This window comes from Marmota flaviventris, chromosome 13, assembly GCF_047511675.1.
Source record: "Marmota flaviventris isolate mMarFla1 chromosome 13, mMarFla1.hap1, whole genome shotgun sequence".
Lineage (NCBI taxonomy): Eukaryota > Metazoa > Chordata > Mammalia > Rodentia > Sciuridae > Marmota > Marmota flaviventris.
Genome location: NC_092510.1, coordinates 104,666,461 through 104,683,181, shown reverse-complemented (window position 1 = coordinate 104,683,181; position 16,721 = coordinate 104,666,461). Strand labels below are relative to the sequence as shown.

The following is a 16,721-nucleotide window of genomic DNA, read 5'->3' as shown; positions in this document are numbered from 1 at the left end:
AGCATTAAATGGAATAACAAAACTTTTGAATCAATTCAGAAACATTGGCAGTCTTGCCAACATAAAATGCCAGTTATATGGCTCTCCACATAGGGTCACACTACCCTGCTTATCTTGACATTGATATATCTCATTTTCTGTCGCTCTCCACCAACAACATTGAGAGTTCTAATATGAATATAACACAAGTTCTTATATATTTCATTAGCTTTGTGTTATATGCCAGTATAGAAACCAATTCCCAGCTCTACGTACATTGCACAATATATGAGTTGTGCCCTCAGAGAATAACAGAGTCCATGTAGAAACTAGTACCAATGCACCTACTGTCACCAACAGGAACCATGTTTTGTGGCTTTTCACATAGGTCCAAGCAATCCTGTAAATCCTGACATTGCATAATTTCAGTTTCATGTGAATTCCATGTAAACCACAGATATTTTCCCTCATCCTGTAGGAACATTCCATTCTCATCATATAATGACCCTGCTTCAAGGACTCGGTCAATGTATCCCGACTGGGATGCCTACTCTATTCTTCAGCCTCCTCAATGCCACACATTTCCGACAGCTCTTGATTGCAGGTATGCTGACTTTAATCCCTGACACCTATCCTTATTCATCCTCTCCAGAGGCCTTTATAGTTGCTTTTCCCTCTCAGTGGAATGTCTTTCCTGCCCCTCTTTTCCAAAAGTTCTTCCTCATCTATGGAAATCTTAATTTGATTGTGATTTTTCTGATAAGTTTTTTTTTACTCTCTTGACATTATTTATTCTATTCTGTAATTGACACTGAGCATTCTTAAGAGTCTTATTATAAGTATAACTTGGGGGCTGGGGATGTGGCTCAAGTGGTAGCGCGCTCGTCTGGCATGTGTGCGGCCCGGGTTCGATCCTCAGCACCACATACCAACAAAGATGTTGTGTCTGCCGATAACTAAAAAAATAAATAAATATTTTTTTTTAAAAAAAGTATAACTTGACCGTTATTTGTGTCATTAACAATTAATATCTGTTTCCTACATTAGAATAAAACTTCACTAAGGGACTGTTTGTCTAGGCTTTAACTGTGGGTGTCAGACATTAACATCAACTTTAATATGTGGCATCATATCCAAAGCATCTGGCAGTGTCGGCCATGTACTGATAACATTCCTTTTAGTCATCTGGCCAATTAAATGAATTATTATATGATTTAGGATAATAAAATATGAAGTGTGATATAGTAATTTGGGGTTATTTAAATACTATATTTATGAAGAAACTTATAACATTTAATGTCATAATTAGAATACTATATGATGTTTGAAGTACAGTTAGTCCTGAATACCTGTGGGATATGTAGGAGTAGATTCAATCAATTATGAGTTTGAAGACATCTGGAAATAAATGGAATCTTAACTATACATGTACACACCTTTATTCCTGACACTAGTTCCTAAACAATATTGTTGAGATATTATATGTAAAAATGATTGAAAGTATACAGGAAGATATGCAATGAATAATATAAACATATAACACCACTGTATATAATAGATTTGAAACCCACATACAGATTTTAGTGTGTGTGTGTTTGGGGTGGGGCTTAGATTCACTCTCCCAAGAATACAGAGGGACAACTGTGCACTACAACCCAAGGAAAGTGGCTGTTTTTCCATCAGAAATACCATTGTTTGCATTAATTGATAATAGAATAAACAGAACTGTATATCATTTACTTATTTAGGATGCTTATGCTAAAAGAGGGCCTTTTCAACCATGATCCTCAAATATTAATTAAGGTCACGATTTGACCCAGCAAAAACTTAATTGAAAAAATGTATCATAAATGTATTTGTATCTATAATCTGTTCAATACCCTGATTTTCATAATTTACATGTCTTTTTGTACCTCTTTACATTTTTGCTTAAAAGCTTAATTTCTAAAATCCCTGTTAGTAAACTTTATTTACATTAATATCCAAAATTTCAACAAAAATGTCTTCTCTTTTTCAATTTTCTCTTTGAATCTAGTTCCGAAATTTTAGAAGTCCACTCTCCTGCCTCTCCTCCCCCTCCTACTCCTCTTCATTTTTCAGAAATTATTGTGCTGTACTCTCTTGGTGAAGATAAGTACTTAGTAAAAGATGAGGCTTTAAAAATGTGACTAAAGATTTTTAAAATCATTTCAAGAACACTGAATGGTGGTAGTATCTCTGAATACATATTTTATGCATTTACACATATTTTAGTCTTTCACAAATATTCATGAGTTAGGATCACAACCAGAAATCAGATATGGAAGATCAGTACTGTCTTTGAAAGGAATTTGAGCAGAAACATGAATGAAGAAGAAGCTTGTCTTTGCTGGATAACAAATTGGCTGTAGCCATACTCTAGCTTTATTCCCATCTCTTGTTATTTAATATAAAATGGTCATTCGGTAAGGGCATCCAAAGGGATAGCTTTCAAACACTATTACAGCTCTGGATCCAATAGTCAACACATCCCTATTATTGTTTCTCAAAAACCTCCATCTATTCATAATAAATCCATTAGCATAAGACAGAGAAAACTATCAGGAACTCCAGGAGGCTTCACCTCACATGCTTTTGCTTCTGTGGTGAACCCAGATGGTGTCAGCACACAGAGCACTGTAACCCTGGCTGCATCTTCTAGAAAACCTGATGCCTCAGCCAGGCTGGAGGGAGAGTGTGAAGCTGCCTTGTCCCCAGTGAGGACAAGCACTCTACCTCTAAGTCCTGCTTCACTTCAGTGATGAATGATTTCCTGTCTTTTACCAGGACACTCACAAGAATTACAGTTCAGTGTTAAGTAACTTTTATTATTCCAATTTTGTTTTGCTTTTTAAAAGCATCTTGAAATCCTGATAGAGTTGCCATAATTTTGATCCTACAAATTTGTGATTGTGTTGAATTATTTAACTTGAATCATGATTTCTAAACTCAAGCCTATAATAAAAAAGAAAGATAACCCATAACACAATATTTAATCAATGATTTAATTATCATATTGGAAATTAAAATTACACAGTTTAAAATACTACAAAACATAAAATTTAAAAATGACCAAATAACACTTTATATTACCAGGAAAATATTTCACTTTCAAGGTCAACATTTAAAGTTGCCACATATTTTTTTCCATTAAAATATTTTTAAAAATTAAATTAATAAGAAATGCATGATATATTTAGTGTAATATATAGTATTTCTGCTCTGTATATTGTAAATATATGTAATAAAAAGAAAAATAAGTGCAAAGAAAAATATACTGATTTAGAAAATCTAAATGGAAAATCAAAATATTTTTCTTTAAATGGGCATATTGAAAGATTCTGGTTTGACATTGACAAAATTAGATGTTAAAATTGACATTTATCTTTAAGGAAAAGGAAATAATGGGAATTGGGTTGCTCATTGCATTTCATTAAGCAGAAAGAATTTAATCTCTATTTCACTTTACTATATATCAAGCACTTTGTAAGAGATTATAATTAGAAATTCATTGTATCAATTAATCTTCAAATAACCTTATATTACTATTACTGCATCAATTTACATCTGAGGAAATTGTCAAATTTGCGAAATAATTTTCAAGAGTCTCATGTTAAGATATACAAATAAAAATTGAAGCAATGTTGCATTTTTAAATTAAATTCAACTATTGATTGTCAGAAGTACATTTTACCCTAACCATTGCAAAGTGTGAGACATTACTGTAGAATTGTGACATCATTTTAACATTTCTATCATGATGCATTACACACATGAGATATCTCATCATCCATCATTATGTTCATTTAATTTGAATTATATTTTGTGTTACCCACAAATGGCTCTCTGCACTCTCATGCCAGGGTTAGACTGTTTGGTAGACACGGAGATGGGGTGACAGAAAATAGCACCTGGAGCTTCCCCCAGCAAAGGTGGAAGAAAAGCTTCTTACATGAGACCTTCAGGCCCAGGCCCTGAAAGTAAGGAGAAAAAGCTTCACTTAGAGGTAGCCTTGGGAGGGTTTAGGCAGGAGGGGTGGAAAATACCATCTTATTGGAAAATAAGATAGTAGGCAGGGTGTGGTCTTGAGCCAGGAAGTAGAGGGGGTGATCTAATAAGGCAGGCCTGCCATGAGGAATGAAAGGGAATTACTGGGAGAAGGTCAGACTTTGTACAATGAATCTGTCTTTGGGGATAAGTAGAGTGGGCAGGCCAGGATTGTGGGGTTGGAAGTCCAATACAAAGGCTATGATATCACATAGACTGAATTTGGGGGTCCTGGATGCCCAGTGCAGTGCAGCTGTGTGCAGGAGTGATGTGGAGCTGCTAGGAGGAAGTAGCCCAGGGAGTTGAGGACCCTCTGCTTGGCTGTATAGGTCCCACATATGGCAGGGAGTTGGCCAGCATTCACTGACCAACCTTCCAGATCTGAGAACAGTGCAGAGCCCAGTGACAAGGCAGGCTGAGCCGGATGTGGCATGGGGGAGGGATAGGGGGCACGTAACTCTGGTGGCATGGATTCCCAGTCAGCTTAAGACCTTTTCTGCCTTTGATGTTCACTCACTGTTTTACTGAACACCTACAGTGTGGGTTCTACTCCAGGTGCTGGGGCTGCTGTGGGATGCTACAAGCCAATCCTCATCCTGGCCCTGCACCCAGCCCCACCCATCTCTTCCAGAGCCCCACACCTGACAATCCCAGGACTTGGAGTGTTTCCCACTCATAAAGGCACTGAGCTAGGAACGTGACCACCTCTGGTCAACAGCCATGGTTTATAGATGAGGCCTCCAGTTACCAGGGAAGGCCGATGCTACCCAAGGTCACACAGCCAGCCAGTACTTCACAAGCTGATCCTATGGCTTCCCAATCTTTGGGGAGGGGGGAACTTCTGGCAGGTCCCTGAGCCAGCCCCATCTGGGCCCTGGCAGAAAGGTAAATAAAAGCAACATATTAACAAAGTCACAATGGCTGGGGCAAATTGAGGACACAGTGCTGGGGATCTAAGCAAGCAAGGAGCAATCTGAGAGGGCTCCCAGGAGGTGGTGAGGAGCCTGAAGTCTCATGCTGGCTTAAATCCCTTTGTCCTCCAGCCTCCTCAACCCCACCTTCTTTCTGGATGGACCCCTCACCCAGCTTCAGCCTTGGCCTGACATTTCCCATGACATTTGCTGCAATGAAATGGAGTCATAAATCCAAAGGTTAAATTTGTACATTGCCTTTCACTGCTGGGCAACATCATGGTCCCTCCACCCATCAGGACCCCATGGGTATAGATTTGTGTGGGATTGCCCACTTATCTCAGGGCCTCTGCTTCTCTAAAGCACCCAGTCACCAGGTCCCCAAATGGGTCCTGGGCACAGCAGGCCCTGAAGTTTGGCACACAGGGATGTCTATCAGAGAGAATATTACCTACCCCACTCTAAAACCAAGGCCCTGAGATGACCTGCAGTCAAGAAGAAAAGAAAGAATTTCAGCACCATTTAACCCAACTGGTCCCAAACTCGACCCTAAAACCCTTGTTTGACATCTACCAACTGTGGAGCTTCAATTCCATGGACTGTGATTCATGAGGGCCACTTAAGAATGCTGAGGTATTGACTGGAGGGCCAAAGAGCACCCTGGGAATGAGGTAGGCTATACGAATGAGACCAAATCAGCTCTTAACACCCCTATATCCCAGATCAGCCCAGGACCATGTATCAGAGTGCTGAATGGGGCTCAGTGTGCCAGGCCCAACTGGGCTGACCTGGGAACTCTGGTTTCTGCCACTCCGCAGTTCCCCAAGGCTGCTTAGGAAGGTCTACCAATAACCCCTGCCTCCTGGCCCCACTACCTGGGTCTGGCTACCCTAAGGAGGGTCATCAGGGGCCATGAGCAGCCTCCATCAGAACAAGGCATCAGACTGCCATCAAACAAGGCAGGTCAGTGCCACCATCATTTCAGTCTCTATCCTCCCACACCAGGGCAAGGATAAGGACTCCACCCAGAGATAGGGAAGACTATTAGACTTAGCTGGTAAGGCTGGAAGCTATGTGAAGAGGGTAGGTGAGAAGGGGCCCTGAAACAACCCCTGCAGAGATGGCCATCCTTAGAGCTGAGAACTTGCTGGGATATGTGTGTGAGAGGGGAGCTGCATCTCTAGAGTCCAGCTACCTGGCTGTGGCCAGTATAAGAGGCCAATGCAGATTTGAATAAATAAATTATAGTGCATTTTCTGGAAGGGATTCCACACACACACTAGTAAAGCATGATGAACAAGAATAGTTTCCAATGTGCAAAATGTTTAAAATACAGTGACAAAAGAAGAAACTTCAGCACAAAACACACGGTGTGGTGGGACCCAGTCAGGCCCACATACTGCGGAGATGGTGTAGAGAGATACAGAGGTGTGGGACTGTGTGCCCACCCTGCTGGCTGGGCTTCCAGTGCTGGCTCTGTGACTGCCTGTCCTTTAAAGCACTTAACCCAAGGTGAGGATCACTTTCCTTCATGGTTCAGAGTTGGTCTGCAGTCAGAAATGAATGGACAAATGAGTAGATGGTGGTGAGTAAATGCAAACATCTAGAATTTGGTCACAAGGAGGATGCTAGTGACCTTGGTCAGGGTGTGGGTGCAGCTAGCTACAGGGCAAGGACACTAAAAGGAGCAGAGACTGGCCCCTGAGAGAATACTCATGGGGCTGGAGAGGAGATAGGGTGCACAGTTCTTTGGGCTTATGCCATGGGTGACTACAAAAGGTTGGGCAGATTTGCTTGAGGGTCAGGGGTCAGGGCTCACCAGGCTAAGTACCTAGAAGCATGAACTTCACTGACCAGGCACAACCAAATACCTAGGGCCTTCAGTAACCCTATGACAGGGTTGGGGTAGGTGTCACTTGCTCATATACTCCCTCCACTACACACACACACACACACACACATTCATTCTCTCTCTCTCTCTCTCTCTCTCTCTCTCTCTCTCTCTCTCTCTCTCTCTCTCCATGCCTTCCTCCTCCTGACCCTTCTTCCAGATGCACAGACTGAGAACCCCTGAGGAGAAACTCTAGGCCACAGGCCCAGGATGCCCAACAAGAAATATTTACTGGTTTATCCTACCCATAGCATAAAGATCAACTTATGAAAGTATAATGAAGAATAATGAATATAGAGGAAAATCGAGCTGATAATTGACATAAAGTGTGATCATTTTTAAAGCACATTTCATATTATGTTATTGTAAAGAAAGTCAGTTATTAAAGCAATCCAATTCTAAGTTTCAATCCAATTCTATGTTTCAATTCTTATATTCACTTTTTATTATTTCTAAAATTTTAATTCCAAAATATGCCAAAATTAAAATTTGTTATGTTTGCATATTTTTTGTCTTTGTCATTTACTGGTCTCTAAAATATTATGTGTAGATTTTGTAATTTTCCCTCAAAAATTGCTTTGCATAAATCACATGATTTTCAGTGCCTCTGCCTAATAAAAATAATGAGCAAAAGTAAAATGCAAATGACAGGATCTGATGCAACAGGGAATCATCCAAATGCCTGATCCCCTTGACTTAAATCTGCTGCTGCCATAGAAGCAAGCATCTGTGTTCTGACAGATTGTTTTAGAGCCCACTGTCTTTTTCAGTTTTTATGGACTTCTTTTACCCCACTCCTCTTTCCACTCCCTCATTTATGATAAAATCATAGTACTTGGAAGTGCTAATTCTTTGTAAGCATTATCTTAACCACATCAATATTCACCACAGTTGGGTGTTCTATAATTCTCTCCAAAGAGAATAATAACAAAATATTCAAAAACCTTTATTAAGAGCTTGATATATTTTGCCCAGTGTACCTCACTCATTCAAGTTTTAGTGCAGTCTTCCTATTCCCTTTGCAGAATTTTTTTAAGAGAGAGAGAGAGAGAATTTTTTAATATTTATTTTAGTTTTCTGTGGACACAACATCTTTATTTTATTTTTATGTGGTGCTGAGGATCAAACCCAGCATCCCGCGCATGCCAGGGAACGCGTTACCGCTTGAGCCACATCCCCAGCCCAATGCAGATGTTAAACTTATTTTTTGGTTCATTTAGCTGAAAGTGATATATATATATATATACATATATATATATATATATATATATATATATATATATATATATATCTCACATATCTCACATTCACAATTTTATTTTCTCCAAGTATATACTTGCATACATTATAACAGAATTAAATTTATCTATTGGTGTGTTATTTTCTATTGATAATATATCTATATACACAAACAGTAAAAATGCATATTTACTATTTGAAAGCTTTAAAGGTGAGACATTTAAAATGGGTCTTACTGGGATGAAATCGAGGTGTTACAGGCTTGTGTTCCCTCTGGATCTCTAAGAGTGAAGTCTGCAATGGCCAGTAGACTCTTTCACATATTGTATCACGGTGCAACTTACTCTTCTGTGTTCCTCTTCCACATCTACTGAATCCTTGTGATTATATTTATGCCACTCAGATAATCAGCACATCTACCTCAAAATACAAAAATATGCTGAAGAGCAACTTTATTTCTATTTCTAACAATATGCCAGCTTGCCTTGTCACAGACTATTCACAGGTTTTGTTGATTAGATTAAAAAAAAAATCTTTGGAGGTGTCTTTACTTTGCCAACTACTATGAATGAGAACCTATATTCATATAAACAAATATACATTTACGTGTACATACACATATGTACATATTGGGCAAACATACAAATAGATGGTTAGACGTCTGCAATAAAAATTTCTAAAGGGTATGGATTGCCTGAGCAAGAAGTCACAAATCATCTTCATCAAGTCTCAATATGTACTACGATATCATCTTACATCCTTTTACCCTCTGAACTTCACAATGCTCCTTAGAGATGGCAGGTCAGATTTTACCACACCTTGCTGATTAGTCATCGCATACAAATCACTAAAAGTTTCCAAAATATCACTCATTTCACAATGAGTACTCTCAAATCGTGTTTCTCCAATTTATAGGGAATGAAGAGGGATCTTAACGACCTCAACTGGGTTCCAGGACGGCATCGTCACTGTGTTCGCCGCACAGGGGTCTGACAGAGTCACGGCCATAACCGGCTCAGGCCTTCTCCCCACTCCAGGGCACCCTGGTGTCCAGCTCCACCCTGTCCCAGCATTCAGTGACTCCGCTCCCGTTTCATAAGCCTCCACAGGAGGGTCAGGACGCGGAGGGGACAGGCCAGGGTGGCCCTCTGGCTCGGTCTGCACGCCCTCCCTTCGCTCGGGGGCTCGCCTCCCCTCACGCCGGCGGGGGCCCAGGGGGAGCCGGTGGCTGCAGGTACACAGTGCGGCGGCGGCCCGCAGCGCTGACCCGGGAGGCAGGGGCGGCCCTGAGAGGCGGGGAGGGCGCCGGGCCCGAGCAGGAAGGAGCCCCGCGGCCGCCGCGGACCGTCCCCCCCCACGCCCCCCCCCCCGGCTCCTCCCGACCCCCCCCCGCCCCCGGCTTCTCCCGCCGGCCCTCCCCCGGCTCCTCCCGCCCTCCCCCGGCCCTCCCCGGCTCCTCCCTCCCTCCCCCGGCCCTCCCCCGGCCCTCTCCCGGCCCTCCCCCGGCTCCTCCCTCCCTCCCCCGGCCCTCCCCCGGCTCCTCCCTCCCTCCCCCGGCCCTCCCCGGCTCCTCCCGCCGGCCCTCCCCGGCTCCTCCCCCGGCCGCCCGCCCGCCGGCCCTCCCCCGGCTCCTCCCGCCCTCCCCCGGCTCCTCCCGAGGCGCCGCCGCCTGGCCCGGCCTCCCCTCGGCCCCCTGAAGCCGAGGCGCCCCGCTCCGGCAGCCGGCTCGCGGAGGATCAGGAGTGGGGCAGCGAACTGCGGGGCCAATGGGGCGGCTTGGAGGGTCTCCGACCTCTTCTCCTGGCGGAACTCGCAGGGATTAAGTGGCGCAGGCACGATTTGGGAGGGCTTGGGGACTGTGGCCACCTGATTTCAGCCCCAGCCCGAGATGACCCAGGCTTGTGAACGGTTCGTCCTCATCCGCTGCCTGCACACGTGCTGTGTGTATGGCGTCGTGTGTCAGACCTGACTGCAAAGAAGGACGGATGTGCTGGACCACGTGGGTGTGATGCATCCTGAACTGCAGTTTGTGGAAGAAGGACTCTGGGAAATGGCCTTCCTATGAATGTAGGGCGCTGCTCTTGAAACTGAAAGAATTCCCCACGCAAAGACACTTCCCCAGGAGAATTCCAATTTTATTGCAAAAAGCAATGTGCTTATATAGAACTAAGGGGGAGATGGTAGGGCTTAGATAAATGGCAGGCAACCCGTTTATTGGCAAGTTCTTTCAGATATCAGCTGCAGAGCCCAGGAATTAGTTCTCATTGGGGCTAAGGTTCCCCACCAGCGAGATTTGAAATTGGCGCCGGTGGGAACTTTTCGCGCCACTGCAGAAAAGAAGAAGGTAGGAAGAAGAGGTGCTTAGGCGCCATGTTGGGGTTTTTTTCTCTGGGGTATGGCTGCCATTTATACTTTTCCCAACAGAAACCATCCAGCATCTCTTAGAAAGGTGCCTAATGGATAGGAACTTTTTCAGGATTGTGAAGTGGTTTGTTGGGCCCTATGAGAAGGACGAAAAGCCAGTCAACAAAGTGAACATTTGTCCTTGGAGAAAGTAATGTATGCACAAGTGTGAGATTGCCCAACACCAGCCAATTTATTTGATCGGAGAGGAACATATACACATGGCTCAGTCTCCACCTGCACCATTTCAAGTACTGGTGAGTCCGTGTGGCTTAAATGGCACACTAACAGGCCGAGCATATGAAATGTCAGACCCAGCCACCTGCAAGTTGATTGAGGAATGGCAATATTTCTACCCAATGGTGCTAAAAAAAGAAAGAGGAGTTGAAAGGGGAAGAAGAGTTGGGATATGATGATGATTTCCCCGTGGCAGTCAAAGTAATTGGTGGTGGTGTTCGGATGGTCTACCCTTCAGATTTTGTATTGATCTCTCAGAATGACATCCCAGTTCCTCAGAGTGTTGCCACTGCTGGAGGCCATATTACAGTTGGACAGCCGGGACTTGGTAGGGTGAAGGACCCAAGTAACTGTGGGATGCCTCTGACCCCTCCCACCTCTCCAGAGCAGGCTATCACAGGAGTGGAGATATGCAGAGTGCTACCAGTCATCTGGGTTCCCAAGACCAGGGGATGGTAACTATGCACAGTCCAAAGAGATCAGGGAAGATTCCTTCAAAACTCCACAATCATATGGTTCATGGAGTCTGGAAGGAATGCATCCTCAACAGAACCCAGTCCAAGAGGAGCCAAATGTCAACTCCAACTCTTGAAGAAGAGCCTGCTAACAATCCTGCTACCTCGGATTTTGTGGATCCAACCCAGAGAGTCAGCTATTCTTGTTCCAGGCATAAACTTTTAAATCGTGTGCAGTAGGACCCAGTTGACCTCCCACAATGTCTCAACCAGGGTACAGTGCAGGACCATCATCATCTTCATCTTTACCACCTCCCTGCTTCTTCTACGCACAAAATAACGGAAAGACAAGAAAAAGGAGATAAGTTGCAAAAGAGACTCTTGATACCATTTCATCATAGGCTCTCTGTGGCTAAGAGTTATGCATGAAACAGGATACACCAGGACAGAAGCTAGGGTTGGCATGGATGGACTCCTCCTTAGAGATGTCTAGCAGTTGGAAGTATGATAAGCAAATGTTCGTGCCTTCCAGAAATACAAGCAAGAAAATGAATCTGAATCCTATGGATTCACCTCATTCTCCTATTTCCCCTCTGCTACCAACACTCGGCCCTCAGCCATGAGGTCAGGAAACAAAGTTTTGACCCACCGTCTGTCCCTATGAATCCAGCCCTCTATGGAAATGGGCTAGAACTTCACAGTTGTCTACTTTAGATGACAAAACTGTCCTCGTAGGCCAAAGACTGCCTCTAATGGCAGAGGTCAGCGAGATAGCCTTATATTGTGGGATTAAGCTCTCAAACCCAGAGTCATCAGATAAATGGTGGCATTGTTTTCATCTCCCAGGCCACCAGAGCTCCAGGGTGAGAGATGTGATGCCAAAATGGAGGTGAACTCAGAGAGCACTGCATTGCAAAGACTCTTTGCACAACCTAACAAGTGGTTTAAAATCTGGCAAGACAAGCAGCCCCAGATGCCGTCACTCCACTTCCTTGACCCGTTGCCTCTGTCACAGCAACCTGGAGACGGTTTGGGAGAAGTCAATGACTCATGTACCTTTGAAGATGGCAACATAAAATACATCTTCACAGCAAATAAGAAATGCAAACAAGGGACAGATAAGGATTCCCTGGAAAAAAAAAATAAGTCAGAGTATGGATTTGGTACCAAGGATATCACTACACCAGGTCATTCCACTGGTGCCTGATGGGAAAAATGCCATGTCTATTTCCAGTTCTGCTACTAAAACAGATGTCCGGCAGGATAATGCAGCTGGCAGAGCTGGCTCCAGTAGCCTTATGCAGGTGACAGATTTGGCACCTTCCCTGCATGACTTAGACAACATCTTTGATAATTCTGATGATGACGAACTTGGGGCTGTATCACCTGCACTACGCTCATCAAAAATGCCTATGGTTGGAACAGAAGATCAACCTCTTGGGAAGGGTGAAGAGCTGCTGTTCCATACCCACCAACAGTTGCAGACTTGCAAAGGATGCTCCCCACCCCTCCGTCTTTGGAACAGCATCCTGCATTTTCTTCTGTGATGAATTATAAAGATGGGATCAGTTCAGAGGCAGTGTCAGCATTAGGCATGATGGAGAGTCCTGTGGTCAGTATAGTTTCAACACACCTCACAGAATTCAAAATGGAAGTAGAAGATGGATTAGGAAGTCCCAAACCAGAGGAAATAAAGGACTTTTCATATGTGCACAGAGTTCCACCCTTTCAGCCTTTTGTGGGATCTTCCATGTTTGCTCCACTGAAGATGTTGTCGAGCCATTGCCTGCTACCTCTGAAGACACCTGATGCCTGTCTGTTTTGGCCTTCGTGGGTAATTCCTCCTAAAATTGAACAACTGCAGCCACTGTCATTAGGGATGGCTACAATAATGTGCTTAGTGTTGGGAGCCTAGAAGATCCAGATTATCTGAAAACCACCACAGATGAACACGCTGAAGACGCTGAGCAGCACTGCCCCAGCCAGCAAAGTGGGGCAGGAGTCCTCCCATCTCCAGTGACCCCTCGATTTTCTGTCCCCACACCACAAACCCCCAGAACCCCAAGACCTCCCAGAGTTGGGGGCTGCCAGTGGTCAAGGGTCTATAAATATTACAGCCCTGATCAGGGGTCACCAGCCTCTACCCCCTCTACCACACGGGCCTTAACTTTGTGGAGCCTGCCACCATGCAGCCAATTCCTGAGGCCCACAGTCGTTATGTAACCTGATTCTCTCAGATTCTGTGATTAATATCCTTAAAGACAGAAACTTTGACAGCTGTTGCATCTGTGCCTGCAACATGAACATCAAAGAGGCAGATGTTGGCCTCTACATCCCCGATTCTTCCAATGAGGACCAGTACTTCTGCACCTATGGGTTTAATGCGATTATGAACCGCAAACTTGGCTACAATTCGGGACTCTTCCTTGAAGATGAGTTGGATATTTGGGGGAAGAATTCTGATATTGGTCAGGCTGCAGAGAGGTGCTTAATGATGTGTCAGACCAAGTTTCTTCCTCAGATGGAGGGAGCCAGAAAATCCCAGGAGACACCCAGAAGCCTTCTTCTTCTCCTTCAGAATCGACATACACAACCTTTTGCTTCTCTGAATTTCCTGGACTGTATTTCCTCTAACAGTCACCAAACTCTTCCCTGTATCAGCTGGAGTTATGGCCGGGTATAGGCAGACAACAATGTTTACTGGACAGAGTGCTTTGATGCACTGGAGCAGGGATGGCAGTAGTGGATAATCCCACTGGTGGGAAAGTGGATGAAGCTCTGGTGAGAAGTGCCACTGTGCACTCTTGGCCTCACAGCAATGTGCTAGATGTCAGCATGCTCTCCTCTCAGCATGTGGTCCACATGCTGTTGTCTCTGCAGCACTTTCTCCAAGATGTCATCCAAAAGAAGCACATGGGAAGGACCTGGGAGAACATCCGGCACATGCAGGGACCACTCACCTGGCAGCAGTTCCACAAGATGATGGGACGTGGAACCTACAGTTCAGAAGAATCTCCTGAGCTGTCACCCATCCCTACCCTGCTAGTAGGCTATGACAAGGACCTCATGACCATCTCGCCATTCTCCTTGCCCTTTTGGGAAAGGCTGTTGTTGGACCCATGTGGGGGCCACCGTGATGTTGCCTATATGTGGTGTGTCCAGAAAATGAGGCCTTGATAGAAGGAGCCAAAACTTTCTTCAGGGACTTGAGTGCTGTATATAAGATGTGTAGGTTGGGCTGGGGATGTGGCTCAAGCGGTAGCGCACTCGCCTGGCATGCGTGCAGCCCGGGTTCGATCCTCAGCAGCACATACAAACAAAGATGTTGTGTCCGCCGAAAACTAAAAAGTAAATATTAAAATTCTCTCTCTCTCTCTCTCTCTCTTAAAAAAAAAAAAAAGATGTGTAGGCTTGGGCAGCACAAGCTCATCTGCAAAGTGCTATGTGATGGCATCATGCGTGTGGGAAAGACCATGGCACAGAAGCTGACAGATGAGCTTGTGAGCAAATGGTTTAACCAGCCTTGGAGCAGTGAGGACAATGACAATCATTCCGGACTCAGACTTTATGCACAAGTCTGCCACTATCACCTAGCACCTAATTTTGCCTCTCTGCAGCTGGACAGCAGCCTGTTGATACTACCTAAATACCAGACCCCACCAGCAGCAACACAGGGACAAGCTCCACCTGGGAATGCTAGGCCTTTATCTTCAAATTCAGGATCAGCAGTTCCCCCAGCTGGCAGTGCATTCAATCCCACCTCTAATGGTGGTTCTACAAACCCCCCAACAAGCAGTTCCACATCTGGTTCCTCTGTGCCCCCAGTCTCGTCATCTGCTTCTGCTCTGGGTATTAACCAGATGAGCACTACCTCTTCCTCAGGACTCAGCGGTAGTGTTAGAGGGCAGAACCCCAGTGTTGGGGGCAGTGCCACGGACAGAACCCAAGGGAACCTGGGCTGTGGTGGAGACACTGAGCTTGGGCAGAATTTCTCCCAGCCCATGCGTGCAGGATGGACAAGAAAGTGCTACAGAAAGGGAGAGAATAGGAACTCCCACAGAGCCTGACTATGCAGACAGCCAAGCCTACCCTCCTGCTGTTGTCATTTACATGGTGGACCCGTTCACCTACACTGCAGAGGAAGACTCCACTTCTGGAAACTTCTGGCTCTTGAGTTTGATGTGCTGCTGCACAGAAATGCTGGATAATTTACCTGAGCATATGAGAAATTCTTTCTCCAGATTGTGCCTTGCCAGTACATGCTTCAGACAGTGAAGAATGAACAAGTTTTCTACAGTCAATATTTAAAGTCCATGGCATTTTTCAGAGTACTGCCAGTGCAGGTGACATCTGCCCACACAGATCCACATTAAATCCCTCACAGGATTTGGACCTGCAGCCAGCACTGAGATGACTCTCAAGAACCCTGAACAGCCCAGCCCAATCCAGCTTTATTCCCCTCCTTTTATATTGCGCCCAATCAAAGACAAATCAAAGCAGAAAGAGCTTGGACAGAACTTTGGTGAGGCCAGCCAGAAGTACAATGTGCTCTTTGTGGGCTATTGTCTATCCCATGAAAAGCACTGGCTCTTGGCTTCCTGCACTGACCTCCATGGGGCGTTATTAGAGACTTGCATTGTGAATATTGCTTTACCAAATAGGTCACAGAAGAGTAAAGTATCTGCACGCAAGATTGGACTTCAGAAACTGTGGGAAGGTGCATAGGCATTGTGCAAATGTTGTCACTGCCCTGGAGAGTTGTGATTGGGACACTTGGGCATCTTGGCCATGGGTAGCTTAAAGATTGGAGTATCCTCCTTGGAATGTTCACTACAGACAATCAGCAAACAGCTCAAGGATGTGTGCTGGATATGTGGAGCCCCCCATGGAGCCCCAGGGGTCCTTTGTAGTGATGCCAGACGCTGTCACAATGGGCTCTGTTTTTGGCTGAAGTACTGCACTGAACCTGTAGTCTTATCAGCTGTACACCCCTCAAGACGCATCTTGTACATCCTCGTGTTCCCAACATCATCAACCATCCCAACGAGGATGGGTTCAGCCCTAACAATGATGATATGTTTGTTGACCTTCCATTTCCAGATGATATGGACAATGACATTGGCGTATTAATGACTGGGAACCTCCATTCCTCTCCCAGCTCCTCCTCAGGCTCTCCTTCTGGAATTGGTGTGGGCTCTCACTTGCAGCACAGTCTGAGCCAGGGCGAGCGTCTTCTCTCAAGAGAGGCACCAGAGGGGCTCAAGCAGCAGCCCTTGGCCCTTGGGTGTTTTGTGTCAACTGCCAAAGCTGAGAATCTCTCCCAGTGGTTTTTGGTCATCAGGTCCCCAGACTCAGAACCAGTGCCCTCTCTTCCTAAAGGCTTCACTTCATCACCACATCTCTGTAGCACAGTCGGAGGAACTTCTCCCTGCCAGGAATTCTCAACAGGTTCCACACCCTCTGGACTCCAAGAGCACATCTGATGTTTTAAGGTCTGTTTTGGAGCACTACAACGCACTGTTCTGACTCCTGTGCAATCCC

General features: G+C 45.0%; 3 pseudogenes; all 3 read left to right on the top strand.

Annotated features, from left to right (window-relative positions):
- Positions 1–522: 522 nt before the first annotated feature.
- LOC139701496 (mediator of RNA polymerase II transcription subunit 13-like pseudogene) lies at positions 523–11,715 on the top strand (annotated as a pseudogene).
- Positions 11,716–12,355: 640 nt separating this feature from the next.
- LOC114092665 (mediator of RNA polymerase II transcription subunit 13-like) lies at positions 12,356–13,957 on the top strand (annotated as a pseudogene).
- Positions 13,914–16,397, top strand: LOC139701353 (mediator of RNA polymerase II transcription subunit 13-like; annotated as a pseudogene).
- The last annotated feature ends 324 nt before the right edge of the window (positions 16,398–16,721 follow it).